Below are 12,235 nucleotides of genomic sequence, written 5' to 3'. Positions count from 1 at the left end.
GTAGGAGAATGAAGAATGAACTAGATAAGAAAAGAGCAACGTAACTGTAGCTACAGTGATCAAAATATACCTCCGATGAAGTTTTGGGGCTTCTTATATAGAGCTTCCAAGAGGTGCACACACACTTCCTGAGGTGTGCACGCTTCTTGAGACATGCACGCTTCCCAAAGCATGCCTGGAAAGATCGTGCCAGAAAAGCGTGTCTAACATCATATCTTAACAGCCCGAGCATATCCCTGACGTGACAGTGGAAGCTTCCATCGTACGATTCTCTGTCTGACCATGCCACCGACCATGCCGTCTATCGATGACATTGATCCCTAGGAAGATATTGTCAACTGCTCCTTTTGTTTGTTATTGGACTGAGCGGGAGAATCGCTCGGCCAGTCTGCCGTCCGGGCGATGCAACGGCTGGGTCGAGCGTCTGCTCGGCCAATGCTCTGCTGGCTAGCTTCCCCCGGTGGGCGAGGGAGTCTTGTCTGTCGGGTCGAGGCTGCGTCCATTGTTCGGTCGAACGGGATGGCCGCTCAACCTTCGTGCCTCCCTGGTTGAGCTTCATGAGTGTCGGAAACTCGGTGTCTGACCGAACTGTCGAAGTGTTGGACCGACTACCCTATCTGCTGATCGGGAAGGTAGTTCGCCTGATCGGACGCCCGCCTAACATTGACCACTTTGACCACCTGCCGGATGGGCCCTACCTTACCACTGAATCACGTGTCTCCCCCTCAAGTCTAGTCGAAGGAGGCTGCAAGTCTGACTGACTGGACAAGTAGTTTGATGACCAATTGGCTGATCAGCCAATAAGCCGGTTGGATCCCGATCGACCCATGTAGGACTGGTCTTTCTCGGCCGATCGACGCTTTGAGCCTTTGCACTTGGATTTTTCCTCATCGCCCCCGGAGTGGCACAAGACGGTCGGTCAATGCTGACGCTGCCCAAATCTCCTCGGAATACGTGCAAATCACCTCCATTAAGGCCAAGCACGCGCCCACATCAATTAAATGTTGCCCTGTGGGAGGACGCCACGTGTTGTCGGCGTAGGCGCCGCACGTCCGAGGTGACAGCTGCTGATGTGATGTTTGGTTGTTCGAATTAAATGACCGGATGTGCGCTCTGAGTCCCGTGCCCTAGATCGGATGGCTCCGGTCGGCGCACCCATCTTTATAAAGCCTTAGCGTCGCCATTTCTTCCTCTGCGTTCTCTTTCTGCTCTTCGACAGTTTGCTCCGACGATTTTGCTTGCTTCCAGCGTTCCGACGACTCTCGACTTCCTCCTTCAGCGGCCTTTCTCTTTGTAAGCCTTTCGACCTTTCCCAATCTCTCTGTTTGTGCGTAGTTTCCATAGCTTTCCTATTTCCCGTGTCCGCCTGGTTTTTCTTGATCATCTTCTCCGTCGAACCTTCTGCCTTTTCATTTCCCGACAATGGTGAGCTCCTCGCAGTCGTCCGACCCCGCTCCCGATCTCTAGTACACTACCATGGAGACTCAGTTCGATGCGGGCGACGCCGCGAGTCTCATAAACGTCTACGACATCCCCTCTGACCACAAAATAATTTTAGCCTCCCCGTCCGATCGGCCCAATGACCCGTCGATCGGCATAGTTTGTTTCTTTCGAGATCAGTTCATGACCGGTCTTCGATTTTCCATCCACCCCTTCATAACCGATGTCTACAACTACTTCCGCATCCCGCTCGCCCAGCTCATCCCTAACTCCTTCTGCTTGTTGTGCGGCGTGGTAGTGTTGTTCCGAGTGCACAACATTTCACTGACCCCTCAGGTCTTCCATTACTTTTATTACCCCAAACAGTCCAAGCTGGACACTAATTACCTGTTCCAATCTCGCATCGGTCTGGTCTTCTTCGACAAGATGTCGTCCTCCAACAAACACTGGAAGGAGTGCTTTTTCTGTCCGAGCGGCCTTATTTCCGGACCAAGTGGCAAGTCGAGCTCCCTACTCAACCTGATCTGAAGAAATACAAGACCTGCCCGGATTACCTCCATGCTGCTAATATGCTGGCCTGCCTGAAGTTCGACATTCACAAGTTGTTGCCAGAGGGTGTGATGTACGCATTCGGGCTAAGTCTGATCCGAACGAAGCTCCCGAGCAGCCTAGGTATGAAAGTTCCTAACCTTCTTCCTTTGAGTCTAACTGATTCTGTTTTTCTTTTGCAGCCGACATCATGATGCGCGCCCCGAGCAGCCGACATTATGAAGGCCAAGCAAGTCGAGATTGAAGCAGCTGCGGCCAAGAAGATGGAGCAGCTTGGCTTGACCCCTGTAGGCTCGCAAGTGGGCACAGTTGGGGAGACTGCAACTGTGGGCGATGGGAGGGCAGAGCGGACACCCAGTGTAGGAGGGGTGACCGACCCAGGATCTATCCGAGAAGCGTCACCCGTCATCCCTGCTGAGGGCTCGGGTTCCTCGGGCAATGAAGTACCACTTTCTCGCAAGAGACGTCGAATGGACGCACCTTCCCGTTCCGCCACCTCGGCCATCCAAGCCTCTGCAGGGGCCCCCCCGTCTCCAGCTGCTCCTGTAATAGTGGAGGTCACTTCCTCCGAGCGGACTCCCTCTTTGGCTGAGCTATCGGAGCCACTCGTCGTTCAGTCGATCACTTCCTTACCGCTAGCTAGGCGGAAGGTGATACAGTCCGCTATTCTGCCGGTCCCTCTTGCTCAAGCTTTCGGTCGGTTAGCCTCCGCTCAATCGGCGCCGAGCGGGCGACGATCCATCATTGCTACTCTCCGTCTGTCGACAGAGGACCTTATGGAGCCGGGCGACCATCCCAGCTCTCCCCAGTATCAAGTCTACATTCGTGGTCGGCTCGCTCGTGTCTGGGAGGAAGCAACGGCACGAGCGGCGGTGAAGCCCCCTGGCGCGCTGGCCGATAGTCACCTGGAGATGTCCACCGGGGTTAGTATTTTCAACTATCAACTCATGATTTACCTCCGATCGACGCTAATGCTTGCTTGCAGTTCTGGGTACGTAGAGAATATCGCCATGTGCCAGCGATTGACTAAGGTGGAGGACGAGCTGAAGAAGTTCAAGATTTCCGGAGCTTCCTCTTCCCAGGGGTCATCGACCGCCCGCCTGCAGGTCGACCTGAAAATGCCCAACAACTTCTTGCGGAGGAGCAGCAGAAGTCGGTCGAACAGGCCAGTAGGATGGGCCAGATCGAGGCGTAATTGAAGACCTATGATCATAAACTCGAGTTGGCTACTAGAAGGAAACAACGAGACATCACCGACCTAGAGCAGAAAAACCAGGATGCTCGGCAATTGGCCGAGAAGCTGAAGAAGGTAGAGGACTCTCTGTCTACCGAGCGGGAGAGCCGCTCGGCCAAGGAGGCGGAGCTTCAGGATCAAGTGAAGCGCCTTGAAGAGGAGCTGGCGACCTCCCGTGTTGCACTGACTACCTACCAGGAGGCTGAGTCGGGTCCCTTCACGGTCCTGAAGCAACAATACCTTCGCTCGGACCAATTTCTGGAGAAGGCAACCAATCAAATCGTCCGATCGTTTGAACTGGCGATCGATGCGACGCTCAACCAACTGAAGGTGAACGACCATGTCTCCGAGGCCCTGTCTGATAAAGACGTGAACCGCGTCCAGCTCCTTGAGTCCATTCCTGACGAGGCCTTCGAATATATCGAGTGAGAGAGGGGTCGGTAGAGAATATTTTTTGTAAAGTTTCGAATGTACTCCTGCCGTTCGGCAATGACCAATTATCGATGAAATCCTTTTGCGCTCTTTCTTCATATGTCATCTGTTTACTAAGTATTTGGCTGTATAGTTCTAATCGGCTGTTATGATCGTACTCTCATTATTGAAATATTCGCTAGGCTTGTACCTCTGGGATTTATAGTCGCCGCTCGACTCTGGGTTTTAACGTCTCCGCTAGACGATCTTCTAAGGTAGGAGTTTAAGATCACCGCTCGACTGTCGATGGAGATATCGATTTAACGTCGCCGCTCGACGATTTGGTGAAGACCGGAGTTTAAGGTCGCTGCTCGATCGTCGATGGAGACATGAGTTTAATGTCGCCGCTCGACGATTTGGTGAAAAACAGGGTTTAAGGTCGCCGCTAGACCATCGATGGAGACATGAGTTTAACGTCACCGCTCGACGATTTGCTGAAGACCGGAGTTTAAGGTCACCGCTCGACTGTCGATGGATATATGAGTTTAACATCGCCACTCGACGATTTGGTGAAGATCGGGGTTTAAGGTCGCCACTCGACCGTCGATAGAGACATGGGTTTAACGTCGCCGCTCGACGATTTGGTGAAGACCGGGGTTTTAGGTCACCGCTCGACCGTCAATGAAGACATGAGTTTAACGTCGTCGCTCGACGAGAATTTTGGTAACCTTTCTTTTTTCATTTCAACCCTGCACTCAAAGGAAATAGGCAAAATGGAGAGTACACTTTAATTACATCGGTGCACCTTTCATCCAGCTTGGTAGGGCTAGAGGTGATTCACGCTCCAAGGACGTTCTAGTTGCCGCCCATCTTCATCCTCTAGGTAATAGGCGCCAGAGTGGAGCTTCTCCATGACTTTAAATGGTCCGACCCATGGAGCTTCTAGTTTAGTGAAGTCACCGATCAACTTCACCTTCTTCCACACGAGGTCGCCGACCTGAAATGACCTCGGGATTACTCGTCGATTGTAGTTCTGCCTCATCATCTGCCTATAAGCCATCATCCGAACGGCTGCTTTGTCACACGTCTCATCCACGAAGTCCAGCTCCAGAAGCCTTCGCTCGGCGTTGTCTTCGCCATAGTGTTGTATTCGATTGGACTCGACTTCCACCTCGACCGGGATGACCTCCTCACCACCGTATACAAGGTGGAACGGGGTTACACCCGTGCCTTCCTTAGGGGTCGTTCAGATTGTCCATAACACGTTGGGGAGCTCGTCCACCCAGCTCCCTCCGATGTGGTCGAGCCGAACTCACAAAATTCGCAAGATCTCCCGATTGGCAACTTTAGCTTACCCATTGCTCTGAGGGTATGCTACGGAAGTGAAGGCCTGTTGGATGCCATACTCCTCACACCACTCTCTGAGTTTCCATTCGGCGAACTGTCTACCATTGTCAGAGACGAGTCGACGCGAAATGCCAAACCGACAGATGATATGCTACCAAATGAACTTTTGGACCATCTGCTTGGTTATTTTGGCCAACGGCTCGGCTTTGACCCACTTGGAGAAATAGTCCACCGCGATGAGCAAGAACTTTCGCTGCTTGGTCGCCACGGGGAAGGGTCCCACAATATCCATGCCCCATTGGTCGAACGGGCACGACACAGTGGAGGCCTTCATCTCTTCGGTCGACGGGTGGGAAAGGTGGTGGTACTTCTGGTAGGATAGACAGTTGGCTACTGTCCGAGCGGCATCTCCCTGTAGAGTCGGCCAGAAGTACCCGGCCAGCAGGATCTTCCTTCCTAGCGACCGACCGCCCGGATGCCCTCCACAGGAGCTTTGGTGTACTTCTTGCAGTATATAGTCGATATCCTCTGATCCGACGCATTTAAGCAATGGCCTGGAGAAGACCTTCTTGTAGAGCTGGTCCCCGACTAAGGTGAAGCGACCGACCCTTCTTCTCAATAAGCGAGCTTCCTTCCGATCGGAAGGCGTAACTCTCGATCGTAGAAACTCTATTATGGCCGTTCTCCAATCGCTGGGGAAAGTGAGCCCCTCCATCCGATTGACGTGCGCCACCAAGGATACTTGCTCGATCGGTTGAGTAATGACGATCGGTGAGAGTGAGCTAACCAATTTGGCAAGCTCGTCCGCTGCTTGGTTCTCCGCTCGGGGGATCTTCTGAATGATTTACCTCCTGAAAGCTTGCCTTCAGCTTTTCGAAGGCTTCGACGTACAACTTGAGCCACATGTTACTGATCTCGAATGCTCCAACCAGCTGCTGAGCGACTAATTGAGAATCAGAGTGGATAAGAACTCTGCCCGCACCGACGTGCCGAGTGGCTTGCAAGCCGGCTATAAGAGCCTCGTACTTGGTTTTATTGTTAGTTGCCCGGTACTCTAGCCGAACGGACAACTGCACCCGCTCTTTTTGTGGGGAGATAAGCAGTATGCCGATCCCACTACCTTGCCAGGTGGACGACCCATCCACATATATTTTTCATACTGAGTCGGGCTTAGGGTTTTGCACCTCCGTGACAAAGTCGGCTAAGGCTTGCGCTTTGATGACCGTTCAGGGATGATATTGGATACCAAACTCGCTGAGTTCTGTTGTCTATTTGATTAGCCGGCCGGATGCCTCTGGGTTAAGCAGGACTCTTCCCAGAGGCCTGTTGGTCATCACCACGATAGTGTGAGCGAGGAAATAAGGGCGAAGCCTCCAAGCGGCGAATACCAAGGCAAATGCGAGCTTCTCAAGACCGGTGTAGCGAGATTCAACATCCTTTAATATATGACTCAAGAAGTACACTGGTTGTTCTTCGCCGTTCTGCCGAACCAGTGCCAAGCCGATAGCGTGCTCGGTCGAAGACAGATAAATCCGAAGCGGTTCACCGACAATAGGCTTAGCTAGTACAGGTAGTAAGTTCATATATACTTTGAGTTCCTCGAAGGCCCGGTCACACTCCTCGTCCCACTGAAACTTGGTGGCTTGGCGCAGAATTTTGAAGAAGGGAAGACTCTGGTCGGACGACTTGGAGATGAATAGTGACAATGCTGTTATTCGCCTAGTAAGGCGTTGTGCTTCCTTCAAGTTTCTTGGTGGTGGAATATCTTGGAGTGTTTTTACCTTGCTGGGGTTTGCCTCAATGCCTCGCTCGGTGATGATATACCCTAGGAAGCGCTTGCTTTTAGCGCCGAACAGACACTTCTGAGGATTTAACTTTATTCCGTACGTCCGAAGGGTCTGGCAAGTCTCCTTGATGTCTGCATAGAGATCGACAGTTCGGAGGGATTTAATTAATATATCGTCGACATATACCTACATGTTGCTGCCGATCTGCCGCCGGAAGACTTTGTTCATCAGCCGCTCGTAGGTGGCTCCCACATTCTTTAAGCTGAACTGTATTACGCTGTAGCAATGCGTACCGTCGGCGGTGATGAAGCTAACTTTCTCTTGGTCTTCACGGGTGAGCGGCACTTGATGATACCCTTGATATGCATCCAGCATGCATATCAGCTCGCACCCGACCGTGGAGTCTACCATCTGATTGATCCTGGGCAAGGGATATAAGTCCTTTGGGCATGCCTTGTTAAGATCCCGGAAGTCGATGCAGACCCTTCATTTATTGGCTGGCTTGGAGACCAATACCACATTGGCAAGCTAGCTCGGAAACTGAACCTCGCGTATGTGGCCGACCTCCAGCAGTTTCTCAATCTCCGCTCGGATGATCAGATTCTGTTCAGCGCTGAAGTCTCTCTTTCTCTGTTTCACCGGCCGAGCGTCTGATCGGACGTGCAGCTCATGCTGCGCGACGCTCGGGAATATGCCGTGCAGCTCATGCATTGACCACGCAAAGAAATCATGATTCTCTGAAGTTATCTGATCAGCTCGACCTTCTGTTCAGCGTCCAAGTCAGACGCTATGAAAGTTGTCGCCTCTGCTGGGCTCGGATGTATCTGTACTTCCTCCTTTTCTTCATAAATTAAAGTAGGGGTCTTCTTGGTTATGGTGTTTACCTCCATCCGCGGTGTCTTTCGAGTGGTCTTGGCCTCGGTCTTGACCATCTCGACATAGCATCTCCGAGCGGCCAGCTGATCTCCTTTTAGTTCTCCAACTCGATCTTCTACCGGGAACTTAATCTTTTGGCAGAAGGTTGAGACGACCGCTCAGAATTCATTGAGGGCTGGTCGACCCAAAATAACATTGTAGGCTGAGGGGCATCTACCACGATGAAGTTGATGGCCCTTGTTCTCCGAAATGGTTCTTCCTCGAGCGAGATGACCATCTTGATCTGGCCAATCGACAAGACTTCATTGCTGGTGAACTCGTATAGAGGGGTCGTCATTGGTAACAACTCACCTCGGTCAATTTGGAGCCGGTCGAATGCTTTATTGAAAATGATATTGACCGAGCTGCCTGTGTCAACGAATATACGCTGAGTAGTGTAAGTGGCTATTACCGCTCGAATAATGAGTGCGTCGTCGTGCGACACTTTGACTCCTTCGAGATCATGGGGACCGAAGCTGATCTCGGGTCCGCTGGCCTGCCCCCTACTGCAGCCCACCGCATGGATTTCTAACTTTCGAGCGTGTGATTTCCTAGCTCGGTTGAAATCTCCGCCGGTCGGCCCGCCAACTATGATGTTGATCTCCCCTTGGGCAACATTGCTCTTGTTCTTCTCTTCTCGAGTGGACGACCTATTTCACTCTTGCCCGGCTCTTACCGGCTCTGCGCTCCTCCGAGGAGGCGACCTAAGGGATCGCCTTACTTCTTCTCGTCGCTCGGAACGATGATACTCGTGTTGCCGGTCGGGAGAGGGGGATCGATGATGATAACTCCTATGCGCCGGTTGGGCGACCGGATTGAACCCACGATAGTCACAGGTGTTATGAGTTACAGACTGATGGAACGAGCAGAACAAAGGGGTCCATACCTTCCCCTTGGGTCTCGGCCGCTCCGTGGCAACATGCTGGACAGCGTGTGACCTTGCTTCCTGGTGTGGCCGCACTCCTTCGTCCCGTGGTCCTCTTGGCAGCTGATGGTTGGGCGGCACCGTCGCTCGGTTGACGCCGATGGTTCTGATGGAGCCTCCTTCCTTCTAGCCGCTTGGGCTTCCTCCACGTTTATGTACTCATTGACCTTCTTCAATATGTGGTCGTAGTCGCAGGGCGGCTTCTGGACGAGCGACCGGAAGAAGTCTCCATCCACTAGTCCTTGCGTGAGCGCGTTCATCATGGTCTCAGACGAAACCAAGGGGGTATCCATGGCCACCTGGTTGAAGCGCTGGATGTAGGCTCGGAGGGTCTCCCTCTGGCCCTGCTTCATGGAGAACAGGCTGACGCTTGTTTTCTGGTAGTGTCTGTTGCTTGCGAAGTGGTGGAGGAAAGTCGTTCGGAAGTCCTTGAAGCTTCTGATTGACCTGTCCGACAACCTCCGAAACCACCGTTGGGCTGAGCCAGAGAGAGTGGTGAGGAACACTCGACACTTGACTCCATCTGTATACTGATAAAAAGTGGCGGCGTTGTCAAACTTACTAAGGTGGTCGTCCGGGTCAGTCGACCCGCTATACTCCCTGATCGCCAAGGGAGCGTAGTGCCTCGGCAGTGGATTTTGCAAAATGGCTTTGGAGAACTGTCGGTTGATCCGCTCGGGCGACGAATCAGCTCGGGGCGCTTTGCCTTTTCTTGCGTCCCGCACGGGAGCCTCGTCTAAAGAAGAGCCCATGTCTTGGTTGGCCTGAGCAATCTCTGACGGTGTCTGAAATAATGCCCGGTGAAATGGAATGGGCGTTGATGGAACCTCTCCTGGAGTCTTGGTTGGGATTTTATTCTGTCCCCATATGGAGAGTTGCTCCGACCGGTCCTCGTGTGCCGCCCGACCGCCCGAGGCTGACGTCGCTTGCTGTGCCAACCAATCGACTAGTGCCTTCTACTGTTGCTGTTTGGCTATCTTTGCCGCTCGCACTTGAATGAGCACATCGAGCTCCTCTAGAGTGAGCATCACAGTGTGGAGACGTCCAGTTTCTTCCATCTCCTTAGCTCAGATTTAGGTGCGTTCCCACAGACGACGCCAAATTTGATCCTGTCCGAGAGCGAGTAGACGGACGCTCGGTAGACGACGCTCACGTTGACTGGATGTCGATTGAAGATGACATGAACCTTCGACGAGCTGAGCCTGCAACCACAAGTCGTTAGTGCCGAGCCAGGGAGGGGTTCCCCAGCGATGACTCTCCGACGCTCAAGTCAATCACCGACAGTAGGAGAATGAAGAATGAACTAGAGAAGAAAGGAGCAGCGTAATTGTAGCTATAGTGATTAAAACATACCTCTGATGAAGCTTTGGGGCTTCTTATATAGAGCTCCCAAGAGGTGCGCACACGCTTTTCGAGGTGTGCACGTTTCCCAAAACATACCTGGAAAGACTGTGTCAGAAAAGCATGTCTGACACCATACCTTAACAACCCGAGCATATCCCTGACGTGACAGTGGAAGCTTCCACCGTACGATTCTCTGCCTAACCATGATGTCGACCATGCCGTCTATCGATGACACTGATCCCTAAGAAGATATTGCCAACTGCTTTGTTTATTATTGGACCGAGCGGGAGAATCGCTCGGCTAGTCTACCGTCCGGGCGATGCAACGGTCGAGGCTGCGTCCATTGTTCGGCCGAATGGGATGGCCGCTCGACCTTTGTGTCTCCCTGGTTGAGCTTCATGAGCGTCGGAAGCTCGGTGTCCGATCGAGCTGTCGAAGTGTTGGACCGGCTACCCTATCTGCTGACCGAGAAGGTAGTTCGCCCGATTGGACAACAGCCTAATGTTGATCACTTTGACCATCTACCGGCCGGGTCCTACCTTACCACCGGATCAAATATGATTCCATTCTTGTCTATGGAACTTTTGAGTAAAGTAAAATTTAGCTATCATTTAATTTAACTACTAATTAATAAGATGTTAACTATTTTTCTTTTATTATGCATAAAATTATTTTTTGAAAATGATTTGATTAGCATGATAAATGCATGTCGGTTCATTTAATTATCTTCAAACTCTTAATGTTATATTTTATTTAAAATATACAAAACTCCATGTAGAAATTGCTCTCCTAATAATATAATTTGTAATGATTCAGTTATTATTCTAAGTGGAACTGTGTTTATAGATTACATTATACTGCTAAATTATTTATGGGAACTCAGCTAATAAGTTTAGAATTTATTTTTATCATAAATAAATTTATATTTAATTACCATTATTTTAACTTCCACTCTTGCATTTTCCTCCGTCCAAGGCAAATCATACCTTTTAGACTCATGAAGATGAAAGAAAGGTAATCGTAAAAGAGTCTGTCTCTACTACACCTTGAGGACCATTATTTTACCTTAATGATTATATACCATGTTATTATTTATACCGAGCATAACTAGAATACTATACCTCGAATATCAATAAAGAAACAAGATAAATAATTGGTAAAAATTAAAAGAGTATTCATCATTTAACAAATGGTTAGATGAGCGATCATTTTCTAATTTATGTCAAATTGGCATTCATGTCTAAAATTAAATTATATTTTTTCTTAATCAAGTTTTAGGATGTGAACTACAATGGACTGACTTGTATAAATTAGTAGGTAGTTACTATAACGTGTAAAAATAGGATGCTATCGGCTACAACAATCGTTGTCTTATGCTAATTGTATTTAATTGAAAATGACAACTCGATTAAAATAATATTTTAAATTATAAAACAAATGAATGAGACTTCATGAGACCCACTGTATGTAACTGAAGATAACTTCATAAGATATGTAAATGTTAGGAACTAGTAAGTAGCTATTGCAATGTATAAAAAATTGTTACTAGTTGCTAAAATGAATATTATAGATAGCTACTATAACATATAGAAATTGATCGTTAACTATTACAACATCATTTAAGAAAAATACTAAAAATCCTAAATTAGATACGTCGTCCGCTATGATTCACACCCTAAAATTTGTTCAGGAAAATAAAATTTAGACTTTAGAGGATAATTGATCTCTAATGAGATGCTCACTTGACGAAAATTAGAAAAAAGGGACGTTGACAAGACATTCGTGAACGATGAACGTCCATTTTATTTTTGCTCATAAATAATTGATTTAATGTCAAACTTATAAGATAAGAGATATGAAGGGCCACACGAGTGGGCACCACCACGATCGCACTTTACCGATTAACATCATGCCACTGTGTATCGCATCACTTTACTTTATTGTGCTAACGTCGATCAATCCCAATGGACTTCAAAAGCTACATCGCCCGTTAAAGCAAGTATCCAAGTCAAACTTCCACAACAAGGACCTAACCTCGGTGCATTAATTCTCCCATAACTAAATAAATCTTACTATTTAGTAATTAAAAAGTAAAGCCTGTGGGCGTCGGCTAACATAATTATAATTATTCAGCTGTATATTATTTAGTAGAACTTTGTTGGAGATAGGGTCGTGATTCATTGAGTAAAATATAATCCATGGAGTGTGACTGTTTGTGAGCATCTTCTGTGTCTTGTTCTTTTAAATTAATCTCAAACTCTTTAAATAATGATGAACTTTTAG

Source organism: Zingiber officinale, chromosome 4B (genome assembly GCF_018446385.1).
Source record: "Zingiber officinale cultivar Zhangliang chromosome 4B, Zo_v1.1, whole genome shotgun sequence".
Taxonomy (NCBI): Eukaryota; Viridiplantae; Streptophyta; class Magnoliopsida; order Zingiberales; family Zingiberaceae; genus Zingiber; species Zingiber officinale.
This window is presented reverse-complemented; position numbering follows the sequence as displayed.